Source organism: Corvus hawaiiensis, chromosome 24 (assembly GCF_020740725.1).
Source record: "Corvus hawaiiensis isolate bCorHaw1 chromosome 24, bCorHaw1.pri.cur, whole genome shotgun sequence".
In the NCBI taxonomy this organism is placed as follows: Eukaryota; Metazoa; Chordata; class Aves; order Passeriformes; family Corvidae; genus Corvus; species Corvus hawaiiensis.
The window spans coordinates 9,373,773-9,382,118 of NC_063236.1; the positions used below are offsets into that span (position 1 = coordinate 9,373,773).

Sequence of the window (8,346 nt, forward strand, 5' to 3'; positions counted from 1 at the left end):
TTCTGCTCCTGCACCCCACAAGGAGCTTGGGGGAGTGGGATGTTGGGACCTTCTCCCAGCCCGCCGGTCATCCCGGCGTTTTTCTGCCTTGACCCGATTCCCTCAAAAGGTGTTGGAAGCGTCTCCTTCTCCTCCAAGTGCTGCAGATGGATCCATGGATGGATGGAGGGATGGGTGGAGGGAGGGATGGATGGAGGGATGGATGGATGGATGGATGGATGGATGGATGGATGGATGGATGGATGGATGGATGGAGGGATGGATGGACCCATGGATGGATGGATGGAGGGATGGATGGATGGATGGATGGATCCATGGATGGATGGAGGGATGGATGGATGGATGGAGGGATGGATGGAGGGATGGATGGATGGATGGATGGATGGATGGATGGAGGGATGGATGGAGGGATGGATGGAGGGATGGATGGATGGATGGAGGGATGGATGGAGGGATGGATGGATGGATGGAGGGATGGATGGATGGATCCATGGATGGATGGAGGGATGGATGGACCCATGGATGGATGGATGGAGGGATGGATGGATGGATGGATGGAGGGATGGATGGATGGATGGGTGGATGGAGGGAAGGATGGAGGGATGGATGGAGGGATGGATGGAGGGATGGATGGATCCATGGATGGATCTATGGATGGATGGATGATGGATCCATGGATGGAAGGATGGATGGATCCATGGATGGATGGATGGAGGGATGGATCCATGGATCCATGGATGGATGGAGGATCCATGGATGGATGGATGGATGGATGGAGCCAGCCTCACCTTCCACGATGAACACCCGAGATAAACAAGAAAAATCGGGATAAATCAGGGGGAAAATGGGGAATTGAAACATGACAGGAACAGCTCAGCCACAAATCCCAGCTGTTCCAAGCTTCCCGATGGCTGAGCCGGATCCAGCAGGCTGGAAAATGTTTTTCTGGGAATGATGGATTCCCGCTTTTTTTGGTGCCTCAAAAAAAGCTGATTTAAATTCTCCCAGCCTGCTCGGGAATGGTAAAGGAGGTGTCGCTGTTAAAAAATTACCAATAGTCCTGAGAACCTCTAGAATCCCTGCAATTCCACATCTGTTTCCATGGGAACAGCAGGAGAGGTGCAGGAATTCCTGCAGATGACACCAACGAGCCCAACGGGGAGGTTTTAATTCCCGGTTCTAATTCCCTTTTTTCCACCTGCAGCACCTCAGGCTGAGCCAACTCCATCCCTAAAACATTCCTGGGATGGGAGGAGCTGCAGGAGGAAGGAAAATGGGGAGGAAATGGGAAAAATCAGCTCTGGAAACACAGGAAAAGGGGTTTTTTTTGGGAATAATGAGGATGTTGTGGGTAAAGAGGGAAAACAGGGAATTTTTTCTGCCAGCAGGGAGAGAAATGCAGGGGACTGGAGGTCCTAAATTTTTCCCAGAGATTTTCCAAGCTGACAGTTAATTAAGGAGTTAATTAAGGAGTTCTCCAGTGCAGAGAGCTCCCTTAATCCGGGCAGACAGCAGCCAGGAACTCCGGGATTTCTCCATCAGATTTTCACCCACGGGGAGAAGTCCACCAGCTGTGCTTGGCCGAGTGACAAACGCGGGGAGACAGGGCAGGAACTCAGAAAAGACAGGGAAAAAAAGGAGAAAACCACCCCAAAACCCATCCCAAATCAGCCACAGCTCGGGGAGTGGCAGCTGAGCAGGAAGCAGAATCGAGCTGTGGATTTTAGAGGGTTTTTATAATTAAAATAAATTTTAAAAAATGAAAAAAAAATCAGAATATAAATAAAAGTTTGGGTTTGTATCCAACTGGAAAAAAAGCAGTTCCCAGGGCTGGGAGCTGCTGATCCCACATTCCCAGAATGCTGAATAAAGCAGAGTTTTTTGGGATCACCACCTGTATTCCCCTTCCTGGGAAGCCCAACCAGTCCATAAATCCCAGAGCAGGGCACAAAATTCCCTGGATTCATCCCAGAGTCTGTTTGGCTCTGGGAAGGAGCTGCAGGGAAATCTGAGTGGGAGAAGAGGGATTTTGCTCCTCAGCCACAGCCGGGGTTAATCATTGATGGCCCAGGCAGAGATAAGAGCCAGGAGCAGCTCTGGGTGAAAAAAAACCAGAGTAGAATTCTGATTTTCTATGATTTTTCAATATTTTAATAGACTCAGAGCGCTGATATTTTAATTAGAGTTTAACAGAGTGAACGAAATCCTGATCCACCTCAGAAATCGTCATTCAAACCGCACAGAAATGTGGTTTTATTTCCTTTGGGGCTTAAATACGGAAGCATTTCGTGCTTTAAAAAGGCAAAAAACCAAACCCATCTTGGAAACAAAATTTCAGGGGCCCGGATTTGTTCCAGGGGTTGCCATAAGGAAACTCCTGCATCCCTCGGAATCTTCCTCTTTTGCACATCCCTAAGGCTGAGTTCATGGGGGAATTTATTGATCTGAAACAATGCAGGGTTTAGGTGAGGTATTGGGGGGGAAAAAATCACGGAGATGGTTGCGAATGTTGGAATGGGCTGTGCAGGGAAGTGGTGGAGCCCAAACCCCTGGAAGTGCTCGAAAAATGTGGATGTGGCATTTGGGGACAGGGCTCAGTGGTGGCCATGGCGATGGTTGGACTCCTGGGTGGAACATGAAGCAGCAGAGATCCCAAAATCCCAGAATTTAGGTTGGAAAATCCCTCCGGGATCATCGAGTCCGAGCTGTGCCCGATCCCCACCCTGGGCACTGAGTCCAGGTGACGCCTCCAGGGATGGGCACTCCAAACCTCCCTGGGCAGCCCTTTCCAACCCTTTCCATGAGGAAATTCCTGCTGAAATTCCACCCTGAGCCTCCCCTGGCCCAGCCTGAGGCCGTTCCCTCTCCTCCTGTCCCTGTTCCCTGGGATAAAAATCCCAAATCCCCCCCGGCTGCCCCCTCCGGCCAGGGACCTGTGCAGAGCCAGAAATTCCCCCTGATCCCCCTTTTCTCCAGGCTGAGCCCCTTTCCCAGCTCCCTCAGGACTTTCCCAATCCCACCAAGCCTCGCTTTCCGTATTTCCCACTCTCCAGCCCATCCTGGGGTGTTTTTGGGAATGGGGCCGTGCCACAGCCGCTCTTCAGCTCCCACTTCCCTGTCACTGCTGTCCCTGCGTGTGCCAAGCTCAGCTCTTGGCTGACAGGTCTGGAATTTCAGTGCCTAAAATTAGGGATGGGGTGGAGGCAGATTCCCAAATTCCTCCCCCGCCCCGGGATGTCCCAGTTCTCCCAGAGCAGACACGGATGTTTTTGGTGCGAGGCTGGAGGAGGAGGCTGAGAACGGGATGTCAATCCCGCAGAAATCCCAGCCATGCTTCCCAGGGGGAAACGGAGCAGAGCCGGGGAAAAGGGGCTGGGGGAAAAGAGCCAGGGGGAAAAAAAGAGGGAAAACACCACGGAACGGGAACCAGCCCCGGTATTTTCTCTGCTGCCACCCCAGGAGGGCCAAGGCTGGTTCTGCTTTGGGGCTGGAGGTGCCACGTGTCCCCGTGGGATGAGTTCCTTAAATCCCATAGGTCCCCAAATCCATGGAATCCCGGACTGGTTTGGGTTGGGAGAAACCTTAAAGATCCCCCAGTTCCACCTCTTTCCACGATCCCAGGTTGCTCCAGCCTGGCCTGCGACACTTCCAGGGATGGGGCAGCCGTGGATTTTCTGGGAATTCCATCCCAGCCCCTCCTCACCCTCCCAGGGAGGAATTCCTTCCCAAAATCCCACCTAAACCTTCCCTCTTTTAGTTTCAAACTGCTCCCCCTCGTCCTGGCTGCTCTTGGATAACCCAGTGCTGCTCCATCTCCTGCTGGACACCTCAAATTCCCAGGGAAAGGAGTTTGGGATGCAGGAATGACATCCTGGGATGGGTTTTCCATGTGCTGCTGGAGCTCGAGCTCAGCCAAGACTCCAGGTCAGGGCCCCTTTGGTTCCCTTCATCCCTTGCAAGGCAAAATTCCCCCTTCCAGGATTTTCCAGCAGCAGCAGGAGGGAGTCTCCCAGCGTTCTGCCCATGGAAAACCAGGAAGAATGGGAGTGGGAGTGGTTTTTCCACAAAGCAAATGAGATATTAGATGAGATATTAGGGGGAAAAAAATCATGGAAATGGTCATAAATATTGGAATGGGCCACTCAGGGAAGTGTTGGAGTCAAAATCCTTGGAAGTGTTGGAAAAACCAATTGGAAAAATTCCCCTGTCAGGATTTTCCAGCAGCAGCAGGAGGGAGTCTCCCAGCGTTCTGCCCGTGGAAAGCTGAGAAGGATGGGGGTGGTTTTCCCACAAAACTGCCCTCGAAGGGAGCTGGGAGCTGGAAGAGACTCTGGAGGAGTCTGTGGAGCCCGGCAGGGATTTGTGCCAAGGTTTAAAACCCACCAGGAGCTCATCCCTTAAAGCCGTGACCCCACAAACGTTCCCCAATCGTTCATCTCTCGCTTCCAGGCACTCCTGAAACAAGGTTTGGGAACGGGGTCAGGAAACTCCATCCCGGGAAAGCCCCGGAGCATCCCCGGTGTGAGGATAAACCCGACAGGGATGAGCTTTCAAATGGATAAAATTCCCGATTTCCAGCTTTTCCAGAGGAGCAGCACGAAAACAAATCCTTGAGTTCAACCCCGTCCTGCTGCAAAGCAGAGCTGGAGGAAGGAAAGGCCGAGGAAGGAGCGAGCTGTAATTAACTGATTGCAGCTAATTGCTGCGTTTGTCACGAGCGAACACAAAGAACGTCAGTTTATATCAACTTGTAATTCCCTCATTTGGCGGAGCAGACATCAAATATTCATGTTGGAGCAGATTACTGCCTCCAGGACAGCCCGAGGCGCAGGCTGCCGGCACTTTGACCTCTTTTGTTTCAAAGGTTACTCCGGCTTTTGCCTGGAGGAGAAAAAAGGGGAGAAAAAGCCTTAAAATTCGCGGAATTCACCCGAAATGTCCCTGCCAGGTTGCAGAATTTGATGCTTTGAAAACAAAACCCCAATTCAGGCCATTTTCACAAGTTGGAATTGTTTAATTCTCCTTGTGGAGCACGCTGGGACTGCAGGTGTGGGGTGGGGAAAGGGTTGGTGCAGAAAGGATTCGTCATCCCAAAAAAAACCCCCCCAGGCAGCTACCCAAAAGACAGAATTCCAGAAAAACCCAAAGTCTCCAAACCCATCCGAGCCCTGAAATTCGAGGAAAGAATTGGTTGAGAGCCCATTCACCTGCTGGGGATCCCATAAAGTCAGGCTGCACACAGGAGAACCAATAAATAAATATAAACGTAAATATAAATATAAATATGGATATAAATACAAATATAAATATAAATATAAATATAAATCTTTATTATGTATTTATTATATAATTATATTTATACATATAATTATTAATTATACTTATATTTATATTTATTCTATATTTATTATATATTTATACTTATAATTATTATTTATATTTATATTTATATTTGTATTTGCATTTGTATTTATATCTATATTTACACTTATATTTATACTTACGTTTATACTTATATTTATACTTACATTTATACTTACACATATAATATTTAAAATATAAAATATAAAACAAATATAAAATAAATATAAATATAAATATAAATATAAATATAATATTAATATAATTATAAACTAAATATAAATTAAAGATAAACGAAATATAAACGAAATATAACTTTAAATACATCAATAAGTAACCTTTTCCTTTAAATCCTTTCCTCTCACCCCACAAAGCAGCGGCGTTTGGAGCAGCCCTGCTTTTGTTGTGACAGCTGCTGCGCTGTCAGATTAGGCCAGAGCACAGCTGTTGGCTCCGTGTTTTCCTCCAAACATGTCCAAACCGCTCAGGATTTGGGAATTTTCCCCTTCAAGCAGCCCCCCAGGAATGCCCCCACCGAGCTAATTGCTCCGACAAAGGCGGGGATTCATTCCGGGCTGCGGAATAAACGAGGGAAGTCGGCCTGCAGCTTTTGAAGGCCACTTCAAAGGCCGCCTCCAGAAAGGAAAGGTGGGGGCAAAGCAGCTTTTAGTGCCCAGGAACTCCCCAAAAGGCTTTTGGAGATTAAAAACTGAATGTTCTACTTGAGTCAAAAGAGTAAAAAAATCCCTTTCAACTCCGATTCCCCCCCCCCCAGGATATTCTAAGACCTCTGCAACGCTCCACGTACTTCATTCCCTTTATTCCAGCTCCTTTATCTGCTCCTGCAGCAGCATTTTGCTCCCTTCCCACCCAACTCCCTGCCAAAGCCTTCCCTGAGTTGGTATTTTCAGGGATTTCAACCTAAAAGAAGCAAATACGGATAATTTAGGGACGGCCCATAACGCTCCCTAATCCCAAAGGGGTCGCTGATGTTTCTTTGGCGTCCCAAAGCCAGGAAAAGCCACGTCAGAACCCCCCCAAAAACCCCAGCCCAGCTCTGAGCACAAAGGGTTATTCCAGCAGCACATTTCCATGGATGTTCCCGGCACAGGGAATACCGGGAATGTCGCGCCCGGCTGGATGCGACAGCTGCTGCTCCCTGCAGAGCTGATTCAACATTTGCCACCCCCACCAGGGGCAAAATAAAACATCCCCAAAATCAACCCCTGGCGGGAGTTTAAGGAGCAAACCTGACTCGTTCCGCTCATTTAATTCCCTTTACCAGGGCTCCGAGCTGCTCTTTAATGCCTCTCCGGATCAAAAATCTTTCCTTACTCCATGCCAGAAAGTCAAGGAATAGGGACAGGATAAAGGCAAACAAACTCAGACATCCACATGGTTTTTATTTCTGGTTCTGAGGCTCGGGACAGGTTCTCGCAAGACCTCACAGGGCACCAAACCACTGGAAGCGCTGTAGAAAAGTGAAGTTTTATATCAACAGAGCCCTTGTGCCACCAGCACTCACTTCACCGGGGCCTCGATAAACATTCCCACGGAATTTCTCAGCGCTGCCTATTGGAATTCCCAAGGAAACCTCAGGAAGAGCTGGCAGATCCCTCTGCTTCAGGGATCTCTCTTCATCAATCCCCAAAATACTGGAGGAAGGATGGGCACCCATCCAGGAGACCCCTTCATAACCCGTATTCACCCCCAACGCGACTTTTTAACGTTCAATACTCAACATTCGGGAAGAATTCCTTCCAACCCTGACGCTCAGGGGCAAAAAGGAGGCGGGCGGAGGGGCTCGGGAACCGCGGGAGCTCCGCTCGGCCCAAACCCGCGGGGTCCGCGCCCCGAACCCCCCGAAAACCCCGGGGGGCGGTGAAAAAGGGAGCCCCCCTAGGGGCGCCGTGACCCCGACGTGATTCGAACACGCACCCTTCTGATCTGGAGTCAGACGCGCTACCGTTGCGCCACGAGGTCTCGGTAGCGCCCGCTCCGCCCTTGCTACAAGAGCCTGCGCGCCGCCCCTCGCGCAAACTTCCGCTGCCGAGCTTCGCTCGCCCGCCCGGGAATCTCCGCACACCGGAAGCTCTCCGCACACCGGGAAGCTCCGCACGCCGGGAAGCTCCGGTTTCTCCGGGATGGCCCCGCAGCAGCTGCCGCGCCCCCCCCCCCCCGCCCCGCCCCGCCCCGCCCTGCCCTGCCCTGCCCTGAGGGGCTCCGAGCCCGCCGCGCTGGCCACGCCCCCTCCACACACACACGTGGGCTGTACCACCGTCCGTGGAGGAGTGGCGCGGCCTCACCAGCTGCGCGCTCCAGCGGCCGCGGAGGAGGAATCCCCCCCCCTACCCCGCGGTGGTTTGTCCCACGCCGGCCGATTTAAAGGGGCCGCGCGGGGAGAGGGGCCCGGGACGTGCGATGAGTTGGGGGCGTTCTCAGCCCGGCCGAGCCCAGGGGGTGGGGGGAGTTCTCACCTCCTTTTCCTGCCTTTTTCCATGTGTTTCGAAAAAAAAAGGTCTGCCAGCGAGCTGGAGAGGGACTTTTGATATGGGCATGGAGTGGTAGGATAAGGGGAGTCGCTTTATACTAAAAAAGAGGAGATTTAGATGGGAAATTGGGAAGGAATTCTTCCCTGGGACTGTGAGGAGGGCCTGGTAGAGAAATTGTGGCTATCCCATCCCTGGAAATGTCCAAGAGACTCCACCTTTCCCTGTCTCCCTCCCCAACCTCCCCTTCTGTTCCCATCCCACAGAATAAACCTCAATCTCCGAGCGGTGCCATAAATCCCATTTATTCCCGCAGCTCCACGTGCTGGATGGGCTGGGAAAAAGCTCATTCCAAGCGCAGACAGAGCCGCTCGAAGGAGAATATTCACCGGGAGGAGACGGATCAATAGGGGAGTCTCGGGGCAAACCGCACCCGTAATTTATGGGATCACCGTGTAAACGAGGGGCGATGCAGCGGGAGCCGCCGGGATCGGGG

General features: G+C 51.2%; 1 long non-coding RNA gene and 1 other non-coding gene across 2 annotated transcripts; both read right to left on the reverse strand.

The window, feature by feature from the left end:
- Positions 1 to 6,744: 6,744 nt before the first annotated feature.
- On the reverse strand, positions 6,745 to 7,515 carry LOC125337989. Its single transcript, XR_007208164.1, has 2 exons — positions 7,300 to 7,515; positions 6,745 to 6,832 (listed from the first exon to the last, which is right to left on the reverse strand). It is a non-coding gene; the product is annotated as an uncharacterized LOC125337989 (long non-coding RNA).
- TRNAW-CCA lies at positions 7,273 to 7,344 on the reverse strand. Its single transcript has one exon. It is a non-coding gene; the product is annotated as a tRNA-Trp (tRNA).
- Positions 7,516 to 8,346: the final 831 nt, after the last annotated feature.